Source organism: Pinus tabuliformis, chromosome 5_2 (assembly GCF_031772625.1).
Source record: "Pinus tabuliformis cultivar Carrire ecotype Pingquan chromosome 5_2, CPIR1, whole genome shotgun sequence".
In the NCBI taxonomy this organism is placed as follows: Eukaryota; Viridiplantae; Streptophyta; class Pinopsida; order Pinales; family Pinaceae; genus Pinus; species Pinus tabuliformis.
In genome coordinates, this window is record NC_142306.1 from 625,255,594 (window position 1) to 625,275,437 (window position 19,844).

Here is a 19,844-nt window from a genome sequence, read left to right on the forward strand (position 1 = left end):
GTGATCCTAGTGTTGCACTGCTATTCATGCTTCTCATCTGTCCAATGTTTTATGTCTGGCTGCTCTATACTAGAGGCTACATGGAAAAGTAACATTGTAGAATGGCTTAGACCAATAATAGAACAATGATAATGAACAGCACAGAATGAAAAATGCCAGTGAATCAGCAAAGGATATCTGTGATCATAGGATATTTTAAGCTGTACGAGGACAACTAAGCCTGAAGGGGAAGTCAGTCAAACTGCACAACATTGTTGCAATTGAACTGAAAAATTGCAGTTGTTGCTAACCATTGTATGGAAAGATTCAGACTGTTGCAATATATATTCCATTAAAAGGTATAATTGGAATTCTTCGAAACACAATGTGTTGAATTCTTCAAAACACAATGTGTTGCACGTAGATGGATGTGTAGTTTTAACCCTATTTTGTGTACATTATCTTTTCATATTTATAGGGCTTAATAATATTTATGGTGGCCTGGTTGACTTTTTTGGTTAGTATTTCCCGTAATCAACATCTTTATTATTAAAAATATTATTCAGTATGCCCTAAACTAGAAGCTGACTGTCTTTGTAAGTCAACAAATGACAAGAAATTGTAGGCCTCAATGGTACACCATTTATAGCACAATGATAATGAAGAGAAAGAATAGAAAATGGTAGTGAATCAGCGAAGGATCTCTGTAATCATAATATTTGAAGCTGTTTGAGGATAAGCAATTCTTCAAAGAACATGCATGACTCATCCTTGAGGGGAGGTGACTTGGAAATACTAGTTGTTACTAACCAATGTAGAGGAAGAGTTTGACTGTATACAGAACTGAATTGACTTGATCGAGTGAGTCCTAGGTTCCTCCACATAACGCCTATATATGGTGTGTCTGACCTCCAAAATTAGGGCTAACTTGTGTACTGGATGGGCTGACTTCGCAGATTGTATAATGAATATTCAAACAATAATTTCTCTTCTATCGTGAGGAGTTAGAGTGAGTGCCATATACCATTGGAAAGATCTCGAAATATGCTTTCCCACTGTATATATTATTCCTCCATTTGAGCTAGGTAATTGGAGTAAAACTGCATTCAAAGATAGGGTATCTAAATGGCACATCAAAAGGTACAAAAGCAATATTTGCAGGAAGGATCAAAATATGCTATTTGACTATGTAACTTTATCTTCCATTTGGACAGCCTTTGACGTCAATAACAACCATTTTAAACAATGTATCCCTTTATTATTGATGGTGATACTTTCATATCTGCTTTTTTTTGACAACTGCTCACCCTTTCGGCATTCTCTCCGTCTGCATTCTCTCCCCCTTTGATATCAATAGCAAAGAGTGCTTGCTCTGTCTGCATTTTGCAACACTCCCTGAAAGATGTTCCTTTTTTTTTTCTATGAGGACTGCCCCCCCTAAGTTTTATATCAATGTCGAATATGGATGTCTTGCTCCATAGCTTAGAACATCATACCTAAGTTGCAGGAAACGTGGCCCTAGGGGTCGTTTCCCCAGGGGAAACGAAACGAAACGCGTTTCCCCATACCGTACGGCCTGGAAACGCGTTTCCGGCTGTACGGCCACATTTCCCGAAACGGAAACGTGGCCGTACAGCCGGAAACGCGTTTCCAGGCCGTACGGGCCACGTTTCCCCAAAAAAAACAGTTGTTTTTTAATTTTTTTTTTAATTTGTTTTAAATTTTTTTTAGGGTTTCCAGGATGTTCTAGAATTTAGGGATATGCAATTCATGGTAATGTTAAATTCTTAAAGTAAAAGTGATATTCTCCTTTATTTTTCATTTTCATCCTTTTACTTAAATTTTTAACATTACCATGAAATAACTCAGGATGTTTGAGATTGGTTTCGCCCTCATTGGATTTCATATGGAGAAAGTAGAATTTTAGATCTCACTCAAAATCCAGCAGACTTTTTTGTTTTTCAGGATTTCAGGATTGGAGGGATTGCAATGTTTCCATTGGATTTTATCATGTACTAGGGTATGGAACTTGTATTTAATCAAGAGAACCAAACCCTCTATGCAGGGGAAACTCCCAATAATCAAGATCATGTAGGGTACTAGGGTATGAAACGTGTATTTAATCAAGTTAGCACTAAGGTTGTTCGACTATGTAGGAGGAGACTCCCAATACAATAGTGGTCCTTCTAAAGAATGGGATGTGGATGCAGAAAATCTTGATTTGGATCTCTCTCTTGCAGCCTTATAGTCTTTATTGTACTTGCAACCTCATATATTAATATAAATAAAGGCTGATTTTGAGATTTGGATATATAATAAAGGTTGCTTTTGGATATTCCGATATTTTTATTTTCATTATGTGATCATTCATGAGTAAATGTGATGTAAATTAAATCGTAATGTTTAAGTGTAATAAATTATAATGTATCATTTATGCTTTATGATTGCACATATATATATATATATTTAAATATTTTCAATATATATATATTCGCGTTTCCCCGTTTCCAAAATTTGGGGAGGTCGCGTTTCGTATTGCTTCTTGTTTCGGAAACTCGTACCTGTTTCCCCGTTTCGTGCAACTTAGCATCATACGTATATAAATCATGTAACTATGCTCCATCTAGTCGACCATTATATTATCTTCAGAGTGTCTTCAAGACTAGACATGCCTAACTCCACTGAGGCCAAACTAGGTGTCTCCAAAGAGGCTTGCTGAACAATAGGTTGTTGAATCATGGATTGTTGTGCTTTATCTGAACCATCTTCGTCATTGATGAATCCGTCCTTCTGGGTCTCTGAAGCCTCATTCTCATGGACTTGCCTTCGTACTGGGGTACTGGGTTTGTGAGGATTTGACCCATGAAAATGAAGCTTTGTCGGCAATGTACCCAAGTGGTGGGCTTTGTACCCAAAGTGGCAAAGACCCAAGTGGAAAATTAATAGTTTAATCACTGAAAGCATGTGGGGCAACCTTGAAGGACTAAGGGGCACCTAGGGCTGCAATGGAGTGGCAAAAGGCAAATGAAAAGGAATTTATTTCGAATGATAGTAAGGTTTCTATACGTAGGCTCAAGTTGGCTTGGCCTACAAGACACAACCCTTGTGGTTAATGTGCACCCCTAGGATCACTATAAGAAGAAAGGAGCTCAAGTTCATTTGTCACATCACAAGAGAAATCATCTATGAAAAGAAGAGCGTAAGAAGGATGTCTACCTCAGAATATAGCCGAGTTGGAGAAGGAGGATGAACGAAGTTTGTTCTGTGCTATTAAGTTTTGAAAGAGGTTGATCTTACCCGTGTGAAGTAGCTGAGTTTTCTGTGGAGGAAGGACAATGTCCTTATGTGGTTTTGGGCTAGAAGGATCTGTATTTTTCTCTCTAATGTATTCTAAGTATAGACTTCTCTAGCAAGGATGTTCGAAACCCTTAGGTGACTGATAAAGAAGGCCGAGAGGCCTGTGATGTACCTGGTATAAGGGTCAAGTTCCCTCAGACTGATGCACTGGAGTTTAAGGGCCAATAAGGGAAGAAAAGGGTAGAATTTTTGTGATTGAAGTGACCACAAAAGTCTGAACTATGGTGTCAAAAATCTCAATCAAGTTTTCTACCCTAGACCGGGTTCTTGTTGAGTTCATATCAGGTATGTGATCGTGTCTTTATGTTCATGATTTCTTGGTTGATGAAGTGTTGTAAGTCTAGTTTTGGATAGTGATTGTAGTAGCCCTAAGTACGATGAATTCAAGTGGTTGTTCTGTGGTGTGAGGGCTGCTTGGATAAGCCCTAAGTTCAATGAGTGGATATGGCATATCGTTGATGTGAGGACTACTAAATGAAGCCTTTTGGACAATGATCCTTTGAGTAGTAAAGGTGTTGTTAGAAGGTAAATTGAGAAGGCATAGGCTTTGTCATCTTTGGAGCAGCCAAGAGATAGTTAGAGGGCAAATTTGATATTCCCTAAGTTCAGTGAGTTCTGGAGGGAATTCATTAGTACGAGGGCAGCATGCTGAAGACCCTAAAATAAGAAACCTTTGGAGCATCAGAGGATTTTTATAGGGAAGCCTATGTTTAGTCTTCTTGGAGCAGTAGGAGGATTGATAAAAGGAAGTTTTGATCAGTTGAAGATGCAAGCAATTCTGGAGCAGTGGAAGCACTTGTGAGCAGTAGGAGAGGTGGCAAACGACCTACCAGGTGTTCAACGTAATTTGATTGAAAGGGATGAGTTGAGTGCTCCTTCACTAAGTCAACTATGTCTTGTTCATGGGCGGATTGATGGTCATGTGTTGTTGACAAGCCCTACTCTTTTCCTTGTATCAGGGCTAATTGTAAGGGCCATGATCCTTGGTACAAGAGCCCTATGTTTGTTGTATTAAAGTTATAATATAAAAATCTTTGGGTTTGCAAAAATCTATTATGTACTACATTGATTCACTATTGTCGATTTTCTATTGTAGAAAGTGCTTGTGTTGTTGCATTTTAGTGTGTTCGTGATCGTGTTTTAGACATAGATCTGATTTTGAAGTACTTAGGAAAAATCAACGTGGAACCAAAGTTACTTTGAATAGACTGTTGAATCAAAGTGTGCAAAATGAAGCAACTTACAAGGGAGTTGTGAAATTGTCAAAAACATGTAGAAGGTTTGGCTTAGAATGTGGAAATGCGGTCTTGATTAACTAGGTGACAAGATAGGCTGGGAGTTCTGGTGGATTTGTGGTGAACTTGGTGAACAATAGTTTGTTTTGTGGAAGATTGCAGATCATGGACTTCTTATGACTTGTCAAAGATTGTTGGGACTACTCAACGGGTGCTTTGGAATGAATGAGTTAGCTCTATGTGAAGGACGAGATGATGGCAAACTAGTATCTTCATAGGGTTGTGAAGTTTCACATCAGACATTGGAGTCATGTGCACATGAGGTGTTTGATCCAGGAGGTTGAGATCGCTTGCTAAGCTTAGTTGCAGTGGTCTAGAGTGATTAGACCTTGTGTTCGGCTGCAACTCAGACTAACCTTGGAAGGGCAAGTTTAGTAGCAGAACTTTCTAGGAGGGAAAGCAAGGAGAGCTAATAGAGGTTGTGTAGAAATAGAGGGAGTCTAGTTTTAGAGGGAGACTGCGAAGGATTGTTAGCTGCCCTATGGAAGCTTGCATCTTCAGGTTCCTAACAAGATTGAGGTAGGGACACTATCGAGGATAGTGTGGTTCATTCTATAGTGTGTTGTAGTGATGAATGCCAAAGATTGGGCTACTATTGTTGACGATGAAGAGATGCTTCCGAGCAGTGGAAGTACCTCCCTTGCAAAGAGGGAGCATTGAAATGTCTATCTTGGGAGGTACTCCCTCAACTCCTGGGGTATTTGGTTTGTGAGGAGGTGACCCATAAAAATGAAGCTTCATGGGCAATGTACCCAAGTGGTGGGTTTTGTAGCCAAAGTCATGGACAAAGTCCCAAGTGAAAAATTATTAGTTTAATCATTGAAAGCATGTGGGAAAACCTTGAAGGACTTGTTACCGCTCAAACTAGCAATGGTCCTAGGAGGGTTCCTATAGAGAAACTACTAGGTCAGTGGCAATAATGGAGCGATAGCCCACTGTCACCTTAGCTAAAGCTTCTTGCTCTTTACGAACTTTCATCGATGGGAGGAGTCTCGATATTAGGGAAATCACTAGGAGAAATATATCAATGGTGTGTAGGTAGTGTTTCCAAGAGCCTATTCAACGGAGAGACTCTAATGATAGGGATCACTTGCTTTAGAAACAAGATGAATGGCTTTCCAAGAGGAATAGAAGGAGACCTAAACTTAGGTTTGAGGAGTATTTCTTGACGTGAAGTTCCCTAGACCAAAGAATCCTAGAAGAATAAGGTTTCTAAACAATCCTTTTGAAATTGGAGTGACAAGGTTGCGGGACCACAAAGAAGCCCTAGTGGACCCAAACATGGTCAAGGATTTGGGGTGAAGCTTCAAACAAAGGGTCTTCACCAAGATAGGGACAAGAAAAGGATCAAAGAGATAATATTTGACTTTAATCTTTAATGCAATGATCCTTGAAGAAGCTACTAAGAAAGTGAGACCTAGGGAGAATGGCCTTTGAACTAGGGCTTGGCAAAACTTGAGATTCAACCGTCAGAATGGATTCAAATTTGGTGGACTCTCAAGGATACACCAACGCAATTTTTGACCAAATTTTATCAATTTTGGATGGCCACAATAGATATTGTATGATGCCTTAGGAGACACTCGCGTTAGGGCTTAGAAAAAAAGAGAGTAGTTGAGAAAGATTTTCGTTTGGTGATCACTTAGGACTAGACCCGTGCCTATCCTACTGGGAGAGCCTAGACTACTGGGAGAATGGAGTAAATGAGATTTGATGTTTAGAGATTCTTATACCCAATGGCGGAGTTCCCTAGCAACTTTGCATGGCCTTAAGGGAAACAATTAGGCTACTAGGAAAATTTATACTTCTTTGATGCTACAATTGATGACTTATCAAGGAAATTATGAATAATCATATACCCCTAGGACATTCATTCACTATACTTTGCATGAAACATATGAAAAACCCTCACAAAGATTCAATAAATTCACATTTCATTAGGGCAACTATTCCAACTTCATGAGCGAAAATTTCCATACATTATACATGTGACATAAATGAGAAATAGATCATGAAAAAGACACTTACAAGTATAGTGAAATCATCCAATCATCAATAGAGACAAAAATCGAAGCTCCAAGATTAAAGACAAGCCTTCCAAACATCAAAATGCATCAAGATATCCAATTCGTCCTTCAATAGGTTTAGCGAAATTCTCAAGAAGAGATAATGCTACAAATCCAAGTGATGATCAAATGAAATGATCATCACATCAATATCTATCCACCCTAAGGGGTTCGATTTGCCTAATTAGGCCTTAATAATGCCCCAACTAATAAAATAATGTGCAAAATTACATTACTTGGTGACAATCCCACCAAGATAGCTCCATAATACAAAAATAAGCCTCTCAAGAGGGAAAAATGATAGATACAATAGGTTGAAGGGTCGTTAAAGAGGCCTAGTGGAGTCCAATGTGTGCCAAGATGAATGAATGAGCTCCAAACATAGTGATAAAGGGGGTGGACCCTTGATATCCAAGCAAATGACCTGTGGTGCCCCCATGTGGCTATGGGGGGCACAAGGTCTCCAAATGGATCAAACAAGCTTGTATCCCATCTAGAAGGACTAGAAGAATGATGCAAGCCCTCCCATTGTCTCCCATGGCATGACACATCCTCATCTCGGCCTTGGATTAGTTGCCAAGTGTGTGGCGCAAGAGTGTAGTCGGTTCAGAAAGGTGGTCCAGGTGCATCATCATTGTCGCAAAGGTGGAACATGCAAGCAGTGAGTGGACATGGAGTGGCAATCTGCTCTCTGCTATGGTGGAGGCCCATGGCTCTCAATGTGCTAGGAAATTAGAAAGGCAGAAATATTTTCTTATGTTCTTATTAACTTTCTTATGTTCTTATTTTATCTTTGTTTCATCAAGCAATTATCAAAAGCAAAACATGAATATCAGGCGTACCAGATATAGGTGGACATCCAGGGCTAAAACCCTTATATAGGGGAAAACCCATTCAACGAACTCTTCCTTCAGTAGATTCAAAAACAAGATGAGATAGACCAAGACTCTAGACCCACAAAACTTTCTTCTCCACCATGTCAACCCTTCATCCTTGTAAATATCCTTTTCTTAGTCTTCCTAATGTCAACCCTTCAAAGCGCAGCTTCAATCTAGAGCTTCATTCCAGTAGCAGAATTTTTGGCGTAGCTGCTCCAGAATCTCAGCCTCCCCAGCAACTGGAGGATTTCAGCCTTCCAGCAAAACTCTAGAACTTCGCATGAGTGAGATGAGAGAGGTAGAAATCGAATTATTAACCTTGAAAGAGACCTTCTTCTTTGCCCTTAGACTTGTCATCGTCTTTCTTGGAATTTCACACTTTTCCAGCTACAATTTTCTCGAACTTTCTTGACTTACTCCACAAATGAGGTTGAGTTGCTCCAATATATAGGCTTCTTGTGAGGTCGAATTACCCTGTTTGAGGCCAACTTGTCCTTCCTTGAGGCCAACTTGGTGGAGCAGGCCTAGAAGACGTAAAATACAATACAATAAATTTCTTCTTTGATAAATAAATCCCAAGAAGGGTTATTTACATTATGACATGGACAAGGACACTTGAAATAAATCCTAGAAGCATTCAATGGAGGCTTTGACCTAAAAATAGTTGACCCAAGTCAGTTTAATAATAAAATTTCATTTCTCTTTCTTTTGACAAATATATTATATTGTGACTTAAATACATTTATGAAGATCGAACCTAGTTACATTCTTCAACCTAGGTATATATATATATATATCTATATCTATATATATATATATATATATATATATATATATATATATATATATACATGGAAGATCTCAGAAACACATGAACTATGAAGAGTTCAAGCACACTCAGTGCCATGGACTAGATACCTGACCAGGATTATCTATCCATGTGGGACTAAGATGGACTAAAGTTTTTAGCCACTCTAGGTACCATCATGTTTACTAGCTAACCATCAACCCACGGATTTAGTTGCGTATCCAAGGTCAGACCTCCAAGACCAATGCTACTCTCCCTCTTCGGGATTAGGACATCAAACAGACATAGGCCAGACATATATCCTCCCAAGCATCCACCATTAGATGCTTCAACTCTCCTTATCAAAGTAGATATACTCATTTGTCCAAACATTCTTTCAAAGTGTTCAACCTTTTTATGGAGAGATTTTCCTGTACAAACACAAGCCCCAATCAATAATAAACTTTCAAATATACATACAAGTAGACACAAACCTTCAGGGTCTTCATTTATTTAGATGCTGCTTATATCAAGTTATCCAAATACATCTTGTTGGAAGCTTTCTTCTACCACTTCTTCAATAGCACCAAATATAGCCTCAGTACTTCTCAATTCCTTTTGTTTGCGACTTAATATACATCAATAATACTTTTGATTACTTTAAAGAATTCATTGTCATAATATGCCCTCCCTCTCAATTGGGAGATATACGCTTTCTTCTATCCCGACTCCCTCCTAATTTAGGGAGATCAACTACTTGCTTCCACTATGGCATCATAGAAGCTTCGAACTTTCATAACTTCATCAAGGTTATCTTGATTATGCTTATAGAGACATCATTTGTACCTGCAAAACTTTAACATGTACAACCACACACACACACACACACACACATATAGAAGCATGAAGTTAACAGTATCAAAATTATGTCAATATAATCAAAACAATCAATTACTTTAGATATCAAACACCTAAACGTGGATTGGTTCATAATGAGTAACAGACATATACTTATAAACTTCGACTTCTTGCTAGGGTTTTGTTACAAACCCTAGTAACTTAGATCAATATCATTCTATCTAGGGCCTCAATATTCTTTTTTCAGAGATATATGATAGATTCTACTATGATCCATTGCAAGCCCTAGATTCCATCTTAGAGACACAAGGCCTTAGATATCAACAATTCAATTAAATAACAATTCTACTATACAATTTAGACTTTACTAGGGTTTGTTGCAAACCTTAGATCACATCGGAAACAATATCAACATATCCTAGAATATCAAACTCCTACGAGGGCTTAGTTAGAAACCCTAGAATTCATCAATAATTAGGTTAACATATATACATATCTAGGATTTCATAATCATGCACAAGCATATCACAACAATATCTACTAGGCAAACCCAAGACACAAATATTAAAGTTAGACATATAACAATTTTGACCAGAAAGACAAACATACACCTAGGGCTCCATTCCTAGGATCTTACTATAGATAATATAAGGGTTTTTTTGATAAACCCTAATTCATTAGACCATAAAGATCTAGGGATTCAATACATAAATTTGGATAGTAATCCCTAAAGAAATAGGGTTTTTATTATAACAATACCAAGAGTCTAAATAAGAGAATATGATTTCTAGACTTCATCATTAACCCTAAGTAGACTAGGGTTTCATAACTATATACATACCCTTAGGTTAAGGTTTTATAGAGAACCTTTTAGGGTTCCATTCAAATTATATAATGAGGGTAGATTCAATCTAGTTATTAATCACCCAAACAAGAATCTCTTACGATTCAAAATCTTAGACATGACGATGTTACTAATCTAGAGAAAAATTTAAAAGAAGAATGATTGTACCTTTATATGAAGAGATATTTGTGACAAAGCTTATAGGCTAAGACATACCGGTTGTTTCTTAACAAACCTTGTAGGACATCATTGCTTGAAGGTTTTCAATAGAACTTGTTTTACACTTCAACTCTATCCTGTGAAGTCTTCTCCATGATCCTTGAGCAATTAACAAGCTTTCCTAGCCAAGGAAAAATATAAAGAGTAAGGTTATCAACATATAATACAAACACATCTTGATAAGAGAGGGAAACCAACCATAAAAGATGAGACAAGGAGTAAGATACTTATCTTTGGTAAAATGGTGAGGGCTCCCTCTTAATCCAATCTTGAGGGATACCTACAACTTTATCAAAATAAAAGGTGTTTTAACAATACCTGTTAGACCTACAAATTTTAGAGATCATATGTATGGAATTAAGTTATCCTTAACTCCATCCACTATTAGATTCATAGCCATGATTTCAAGTTCTCTAAACTTCACTTTATCTGCATTACTTGATTCATCAGTAGGCTTCTTTTTGACTCTTCCTTGAACGATATCTAAGACTTTATTCTTTTTGAGAATGAGTTCTATTCTCTTTTTCTAGGCCCTATAGTTGGAGGCTCCTTCTAGTTTGGTCTCTACTTTCATTAAGTTTGTCATGTTGATATCTTCTATTTAAAACCTTGATACTCCTAATTCTCCTTTCAATAGATCCTTAGGCTGCAGAAAGGTAGAATTTTTCTCTTATGTTGATAATTAGTTGTGATATTATTATGTTCTTATTAACTTTCTTTTGTTCTTCCTTTATCTTTGTTTCATCAAACAATTATCAAAAGCAAAACATCAAGATCAGGGATGTAGGAATTTACAGGGTAAGTTCCTCGGACAGAACACTAAAGGACACCGCTCACAAACAGATCACAGATCAATACACCAGTATTTTTGACGTGGTTAAAACCCTCAAAGAGGGAAACAGTCCACGGCTTGAGCCAACGTGGCCACTTCAAGCAATTTATTAATAAAAGAATGAAAATTTACATAAGCTTCTCTCATGAACGGTTACTCTACAAATGACCCTCCATGCTCTTTCAAATAGGAAGTCGATCAGATGGATGTTAAATCTTTCTTCATGCAAGTCCCCATGCAAGAAGGCAAATTTAACATCCATCTGATGGACTTCCCATTTGAAAGGCGCAGCAAGGGAAAGAACAAGGCGGATAGAGTTCATTTTGGCAATAGGGGAGAAGGTTTCAGTATAGTCAATGCCTTCAACTTGTGAAAAACCCTTAGTAACAAGACGAGCTTTATGTTTATTAACTTTTCCATTTTGTCCATACTTGGTTCTGTAAACCCATTTGCATCTAACAAGTTTTCGTCCCTTTAGTAGAGGAACACGATCCCATGTATCATTTGCCAATAATGAATGATATTCTTCATTCATAGTTGTGTCCCAATCTGGATGGCCTGAAGCTTCTGCAAAGGTGTCAGGATCATAATTCGTTGAAGCTTGAGCCAGTAAAGAAGAGGCTCTATAGAACTGAGAACGTGTACGTCGCTGATCTGTAGGATCACCGGCAAGAACGCCTCCTGCATCCTGAGTAGCACGAACCCATTTTGGAAGCTAAGGAGGATCCTGAGAAGGTGGGGGAGGATTGTCATCCTCGCATTCATCATCTGAAGAAGAAATATTTTCAAAAGTAGAAGAGATAGAGAGAGGTGGCACATCCGCCGAACTAGGCTTGTAGGCCGATATGTTTTTAGCAAACTTTACATCTCTTCTAATGATAACATTTTTGGACTTAAGTGGAATAAGTCTATATCCTTTAAGTGGAATAAGTTATAGTTGTGGATATGCCTTTAAGGTGGGGTAGTTCATTGGCCACTAGAGGCTAGAACAATCATGGGTTCCTTAATGATGTAAGGGGTCGATATGAGGAATGTTGGGAACGAGGGTGATGGGCATAATGATAGGGGTAGAGCTCATGTTTGGTTTTTGCCCACGTACTAAATTTGTTTGTCATGACCATCTTTTTCATTTTATGATACATTTCCTATTGAGAGTGGCAAAATTATGTTTTTTACTTTCTTTTTAGCTACATCAACCTCTGGGGCATCGTTCCAGGCACAACCCAAAATGTGAACAAGGGGAGGGGGAAGCTAAGTCTTTTTGTACCCAGTGGACAAATGTGGACTCGGATGAGAAATATATGAAAATGGGTTATAATGAGTAGAGGGGAATGATGTATGTGATGTTAGACCGCGCAACCAAAATCGGGGTTTCCCATGTAGTGCCACCCCTAAAGCTAGTAGCCAATAAAGGAGATCCCATGGGACTAGGATAAAAGGCTAACCATCAAATTGGACATAGGAGACAAGAGTACAAACCAAGCCTATTCTTCCCGCCAAATCGCCCCACTAATTCATGCCCAAGCGTAACCACAATAAGCAAACAAAAGTACCCAACTACATAAATGAAAAGCCATGCCTTCAAGGTTAGAAGACCCACCTTCAAACATACGATCATAATAGATGGGCGAGGGAACATATGGCTGGCTCAAGTGGCAGAGATAGTGGCATAGCGAGCTATTTGGTGGCTGCAAGGGGTTGCTTTTTGAGGATCATCTAGGAGAAAAAAATTCTATGGATACTACCCACAGGTGGTGGGTAACAGGATTAAGGGGCATGTAAGGCTTTAATGGAGTGGTGAAAGACAAATGAAAAAGAATTTATTTCTAATGATAGTGGGGTTTCTATGTGTAGGCTCAAGTCAAATTGGCCTACAAGACACAACCCTTGGGGTTAATGTGCACCCCTAAGATCATTATAAGAAGAAAGGAGCTCAAGTTCATTTGTCACATCAGAAGAGAAATCATCAAAGAAAATAAGAAGAACCTAACAAGCACATCTACCTTAGAATATAGTCGAGCTGGAGAAGGAAGATTAAAGTCTATTCTATGCTATTAAGTCTAGAAAGAGGTTGAGTTTTCCCCTGTGAAGTAGTTGAGTTTTTCTATGGAGGAAGGATAGTGTCCTTGTGTGGTTCTGGGCTAGAAGGATCTTCATTTTTCGTACAATCTGTTGTAACAAGGATGGCCGAAACCCTTAAGTCACTGGAAAAGAGGGCCGAGAGGCCTGTGATGTACCTGGTATGAGGGCTAAGTTCCATAAGATTGTTGCGTTGGAGTTTAAGGGCAAATAAGGGAAGAAAACGACAAAAGTTTTGTGACTGAAGTGACCACATAAGTTCGAATTGTGGTGGTCGCAAAGGTCTATGATAAAGGCTGAAAATCTCAGACAAGGTTGCTACCCTAGACTGACATCCTGTTGAATTCAAAATAGGTATGTGGTTGTTCCCTTATTTTGATGATTGCTATGTTGATGAAGTGTTGTAAGTTTGGTTTTGGAAAGTGGTTGTAGTAGCCCTAAGTACAATGGATGCAAGTGGTTGTTCATTGGTGTGAGGGTTGCTTGGACAAGCCTTAAGTTTGGTGAGTGCATGTGGCATATCATTGATGTGAGGGATGGTAAATGAAGCCTTGTGGAGAGTGATCCTTTGAGCAGTAAAGGGTATGCTAGAAGGTAAATTGAGAAGCCCTAAGTTATGTCATCCTTGGAGCAACCAAGAGGTAGTTAGTGGGCAGATTTTATATGCCCTAAGTTACCAATAGTTCGTTCCTTCCTTATGTATAGAGATAGGAAGTGGAGTAATAGTTCGGTCCATTCCTCAAATAGCAAGTCTGCTATAGTGACCTTATCACTCAATTTGATCCCTTGTTTGTGATTGGAAATCGTGTTCTTCAGTTGAATACCTACTTTGGCTTCTTCAAATAGAAATGTTGGGAATTTTGATGGTCCAACCCCTCCCTTACAAACAGTGAAAGGAAGGTAATACACTGCTAGATTCACCCTTGGAGCAAAGGCTATGCTACAAGAAGAATCAAACAGTTAAGAGATATTAAATCTGGAGCGAAAGATCAATATTCAATCAATCGACCTTTCTTAATGATGGCACAATAATTTGTTCTCATAAATTCCCTCCTAAAACATGGAAGAACATTGGCCTCTTGGATTTGTCCTTGACTGCCAAAATAAATTGAATTCCTACCCTATATTCAACTCGACCTTGTTGATGGTTTTTTGGAATGGTGTATGGCTAGTAATACTGAAGTCCTAACCCTTGGAGGAGAATCACAACATCTCTACTTTGTTGTTCGTACCCCACAATAGTAATTGTATTCGGCCTTCAAAATTGTGTAGAAGAATGGTCCTCAACCCCTTGTAGACTCATCCCAGCTTAGGACCTTACCTCCTATTCTTATTTGCAACTCGACCCTTCTTAAAGATGGAATTCTGGCCTATGAATTTAACCCTAAGAACAATCTCCAAAATTGGTATACCACCTGTTGGCATTATGACATAGGTTTGGCATAGGTGTTGTCCTTGATGGCAACTCACTCAGATGACAGATCACAGTTCAGGCTCACAGAATGAAAGAAAAAGAAGTATATGCAGGTTCTCCTTGACCAAACTGCGTATACACGCAGGCTAGCAGAGAAAAAGGCGCGTATGCATATACACGCACTTTCACGCAAGGAAAAGCGCGTACATGTTGGAAAACTTGGTTTTGGTCTGTGGTATTTGGTCCCTGCTATTTTGACCCATGGTACTGATCCAAGGTATCTTGACCGAAGTGTTGACCCTAGGTATTTGGTCCTAGGTATTGCTTCTAAGTGGTTTTGGACCATGGTATTGAGTAAGGCCTAAGACTATAAAAGGAGAAGGAGATCATTAGGCAAAGGCACTCAAGCATTGAATATCTAATGAAGAGCAAGATGTAGACTACTGGTCATTGGGTTATGGTGCATAGTTGGATTTGAATAAAGGAGGAACCTGAGCGCTTGAAGAAGGATAAAGTTCTATTGATGGGTCAAGATCTTTAGGTGTGAAGAGAAGTATCTTTGTGTGGTTTTGATCTTTTATTGGCACATCTGTAAATCTGATGATCTGGGTATAATTGATGTCTGAACAGTTGTACAGGTTAAATCCTCTTTTACAGATCTGTATGCAGGTTCAGTGTAGAAAAGGCGCGTATACACGCTGGTTCGACATTTCAAAACAGCGTATATGCAGGTTGGCCTTCAGATAACAGCGTATGAACGCAGGTTCGACACATTGAAGTAACGTACGTCTCATAAAATATGTTTTAGCTACTTCTGTTTGTTGTTGCAGTGTTCTGAGTTCTGCGTTGGGTTCTAGTTACTGTTACTGTGTTCTGGTTACAGCTTTCAGAAAAGTGATTGTTTGATTTAGTTTTGGTAAGGAGATTTATTGATGCAGATATATTTGATGTTATTGATGGATCCAGTCTGAAAATTTATGAAACATGGTCCCTGGAAGAAAAGAGAAGGTTGTAGCCTTTTGTAGGTCAGCACCTACGTACTAGTACATCAACTAGTACAAGAGCTAAGGGGGTTGTAGCTTCCTTCTAGGAGAAGCTGGAGAACGAGAGAAGGTTGTAGCCTTTTGCAGGTAGAAGCCTGCGTGCTGGTATAAGACTGCGCCAGTATAGAAATATTGTAAAAAGAAGTTTCTTATTAAAAGAAGATAGAGACAAATTGCAGCAGGTGGTTTTCACCCACATTGGGTTTCCACCTTATATCTTGTGTTCTTGTGTGTGATTATCTGCTCTGTTTTTACTATACCTGTTACTGCTTATATGGTTTTGATACACAGAACTGACTAAATAATAAGTTTACAAGGTATATGCTGGTTGCTCTAAACACAGTTGTGTATACGCAAGTTGCATTAACAGAAGTAGCGTATACAAATCTGTTTATGGAAATGAAATATTGTTAACTTGCTAATACTAATTCACCCCCCCTCTCAGTGTTATTTCCAACAATTGATATTGGAGCAGGTCCTTCAGAAGAAGCTTGATCGCTTGAAGGAAGATCTATCATCATGAGCAACTACGAAAGAGAGGCATCCATCAGGCCACCAATCTTTGATGGGAGAAACTTCGTCTATGGGAAGGTAAGAACCACAACCTATCTTCAATCTCTTGGAACAGAAGTTTGGGATATCATGGAAGGAGGATACACATTTCCATCAGCGACTTCTACAGATACGGCAGGTAAAAAGCAGTATGAAACAAATGTAAAGGCTGTCAATACTCTATTGGGGAGTCTGTCACAATTAGAATTCGTCAAGGTTATGCAACGCAAAACCACCAAAGAAATATGGGACAAGATCATTCTAAGCTATGAAGGAGACGATTAGGTAAAACGTGCAAAACTACAATTGCTCAGAATTCAATATGAAACTCTTAGAATGCACAACGATGAAAGTGTAGCTAATTATTTTTTACGTATAGATGAGATTGTTAATCGCATGAAAAACTTGGGTGAAAAGATAAAAGAAGTTACTTTAGTTGAAAAGGTTCTAAAATCCTTGTCTTCTAAGTTTGAATCAAAAGTTTCTGCCATAGAAGAAAAGCAGGACCTTCAGAGTATTACTATGTCACAGCTGAACGGAATCCTAACTACTTTCGGAATGAGAAAAGGGCGTCCATCAGAGATGAGAGAAGCCGTATTCAAAGCTTTAGGAAAAGAACTCAATGAGTCAGGACATACGTCAGAAGGAGAGGAAGAATCAAACTTTGTCAAGAACCTTCAACGGGGTTCTGGAAGATTCAGAGGTAAACTACTTTTCAAATGTTTTTCTTGTGGAAGAGTAGGTCATTATGCTGCCAAATGTCCTCACAAAGATAAGCTTGATAAAGGTAAGGAATCAGCAAAATGGAATAGAAAACAAAGTGTAAATAGAAAGAGCTACTATACGCATGAAGATAGTGATGGTTTATCAAATAGTGATGAAGATGAAAATAATAATGATTATAGACTTCTGATGGCTTTTGAAGATGATGATTTCTTGGATGCTTTAGATGAAGATGGTCTCTATGAAGAAATTTCTAAACTTAAAGTCTTTAGAAGAAAAGAATATGATTATAGATACTCTTACATTCCAACTTGCTGAAAGGGAAAAACACAATGAAAAGTTAGAATGTGAAATTGTGGGTCTAAGAAAAGAAATTGAGAAAACAAAAGCTCTCAATCTTAAGTTTGCTAAAGGATTAGAAACTTTAGATGAAATTATCAAAGTGCAGCGTTCTCCTCTGATAAAGACATGTCTTGGATATACTGAAGAACCATCTCAAGCACAGAAGCCATCAACCTCCAAAAGCTATCTTGATGCAGCAAGGAGAAATGAATAGGTTGACAATCGTCAGCAGAGGCTTAAAGTAGATCACCAGGTAAATCGAGTTCAATCTACTTCAAGGATGAACAGAAGCTATAACCAACCACAGGTAAATCATTCTCAATTTGCTTCAAGAATGAATGTCAATGGAAACTACAATCATCAGGTTAGTAGATTCGATAATCGCAGGAATTTCTTTAATGGCCAATGTTTTTCATGTCATAACTTTGGACACAAAGCTGCTCAATGTGTTTTTCTTACAAGACCATCGTGACTAAAGAAGTACGAAATCAAAGGAATGTGACTGGGATCATGAAAATGACCTACAATAACTTTTCTGCTCTTGAAAATGAAATATAATGCTCTATCTGTAACAACTTCGGTCATGAAGACTTTGAATGCAAAAGTAAATTTCGACAAACATATCAGAAGGAGCAAGCTTCATTGGGTCCCAAAACATGGAAAAAGAAAGAACTGCAAACTGAAAGATGTGGCATAGCCTTATATGCAGAAGGACAAGAAAATCAATGGTACATCGACAGTGGATGCTCGAAACACATGACAGGTGATAAAGAAAAACTTTAGTCATATAGTGCTTTAGAAAAGGAAAGGAAGGTCTCATTTGGAAATGACACCCCTGCAGTCATAAAAGGTAAAGGCTTTGTTCTCTTAAAAGAAAAGGTCAAAGCTGGGAATGTTATGTATGTTGATGGTTTAAAGCATAATTTGTTGAGTGTTAGTCAAATGTGTGATCAAGGAAATGAAGTAGTATTTCGATCAAATGGATGTGTTGTTCGTGAGCTTGATACAGGAGAAACAGTGATCAAAGGCATAAGAACTCCAAATAATTTATACATACTCAAGGGAGGACAACAACAATTCTTTCTAAGCAAAAATGATGAACACTGGCTATGGCACAAAAGATTGGGGCATCTAAGCTTCCCTCAGATAAGGAAAGCATGCAAATTCCAGGCTGTTTGCGATCTTCCTGACATCAGAATTCCAGAAAATACAATATGCAAATCATGTCAATTTGGTAAGCAAACCAGAACACATTTCTCTAAGAAAGAAGGATTAGCTAGTAAGCCGCTTTAACTTGTCCATACTGATTTATGTGGTCCATCAAGGAAAAAGTCACCTCGTGGGGAAGAATACTTATATTGTTTATTGACGATATTTCCAGAATGTGTTGGATAGGACTTCTAAAGCATAAAGACGAAGCATTTGAAAAGTTCAAAGCCTTCAAAGCTTTGGTTGAAAATGAATCAGATCGCAAAATCGAATGTCTCAGATCTGATCAAGGAGGGGAATTTACCTCGGATGAATTCTTCAACTTTTGTCAAGAACATGGAATAAGAAGGGAATTCTCTACCGCAAGGACTCCTTAGTGAAATGGAGTGGTAGAAAGGATGAACAGAGCTGTTCAACAAATGGTTCATGCTATGTTAGATGAGTTTGGAACCCCTGCAACCTTCTAGGGTGAAGCTGCATTTGTTGCTGTCACTATTCACAACAAAACGAATGTTTGGGTAAACAACACTCAAACTCCTCATGAACTTTGGTATGGTAAGACTCCTACAGTAAAATAGTTCAAAGTTCTTGGCAAGTTTGAACCTAGAGCAGATGAAGGCATTCTCCTTGGTTACTCTTCCCGAAGTAAAGGATACAAGTGTTATAATAAAAGACTAGGAAAAATTATTGAATGTATTGATGTTTTGGTTGATGAAGTAGGCGAAAATCCAACGCAGGTAAAAACTGAGGAGTGGGAAGATGATGAGGATTATCCTTCAACATCCAATCAGACTAATGCTAAAGAAGAGGAAACCAATGAAGCACCAGAAGAGCAGATAACGGCAAAAGAAAAGACTCCATCCAGATATGTTCAGAAAAATCATCCAGACTCAAATTTTGGGATAGAAAGAGGCAGGTGTGCAAACAAGAAGAACTATTACAGAAGCTTCAAGCTATCTAGCATTGCTCTCTTCCATAGAACCACAAAATTTACATGAAGCATGCAAAGATGAATGTTGGGTCAAGGCCATGAATGAAGAGCTTGAGCAAATTGAAAAGAATAATACTTGGGAATTAGTTCCTAGACCTCATGATAAGAATGTCATAGGAACCAAATGGATATTCAAAAACAAGCTGAATGAAAATGGAGAAGTTATTAGAAACAAGGCCAGACTTGTTTGTAAAGGGTATGCTCAACAAGAAGGTATAGACTTTGAAGAAACTTTTGCACCTGTCGCTAGACTTGAAGCCATAAGAATGTTCCTTGCTCTTTCTAGCTTTCAGAAGTTCAAAGTATATCAAATGGATGTGAAATCTACCTTTCTTAATGGAGACCTAGAAGAAGAAGTATATATTGAGCAATCAGA

General features: G+C 38.3%; 1 protein-coding gene across 1 annotated transcript in view; it reads left to right on the forward strand.

Moving 5' to 3' along the window:
- Positions 1–19,844, forward strand: part of LOC149160591 (beclin-1-like protein) — a 271,962-nt gene that overhangs the window by 228,794 nt on the left and 23,324 nt on the right. The gene's annotated exons all lie outside the window — the stretch shown is intronic.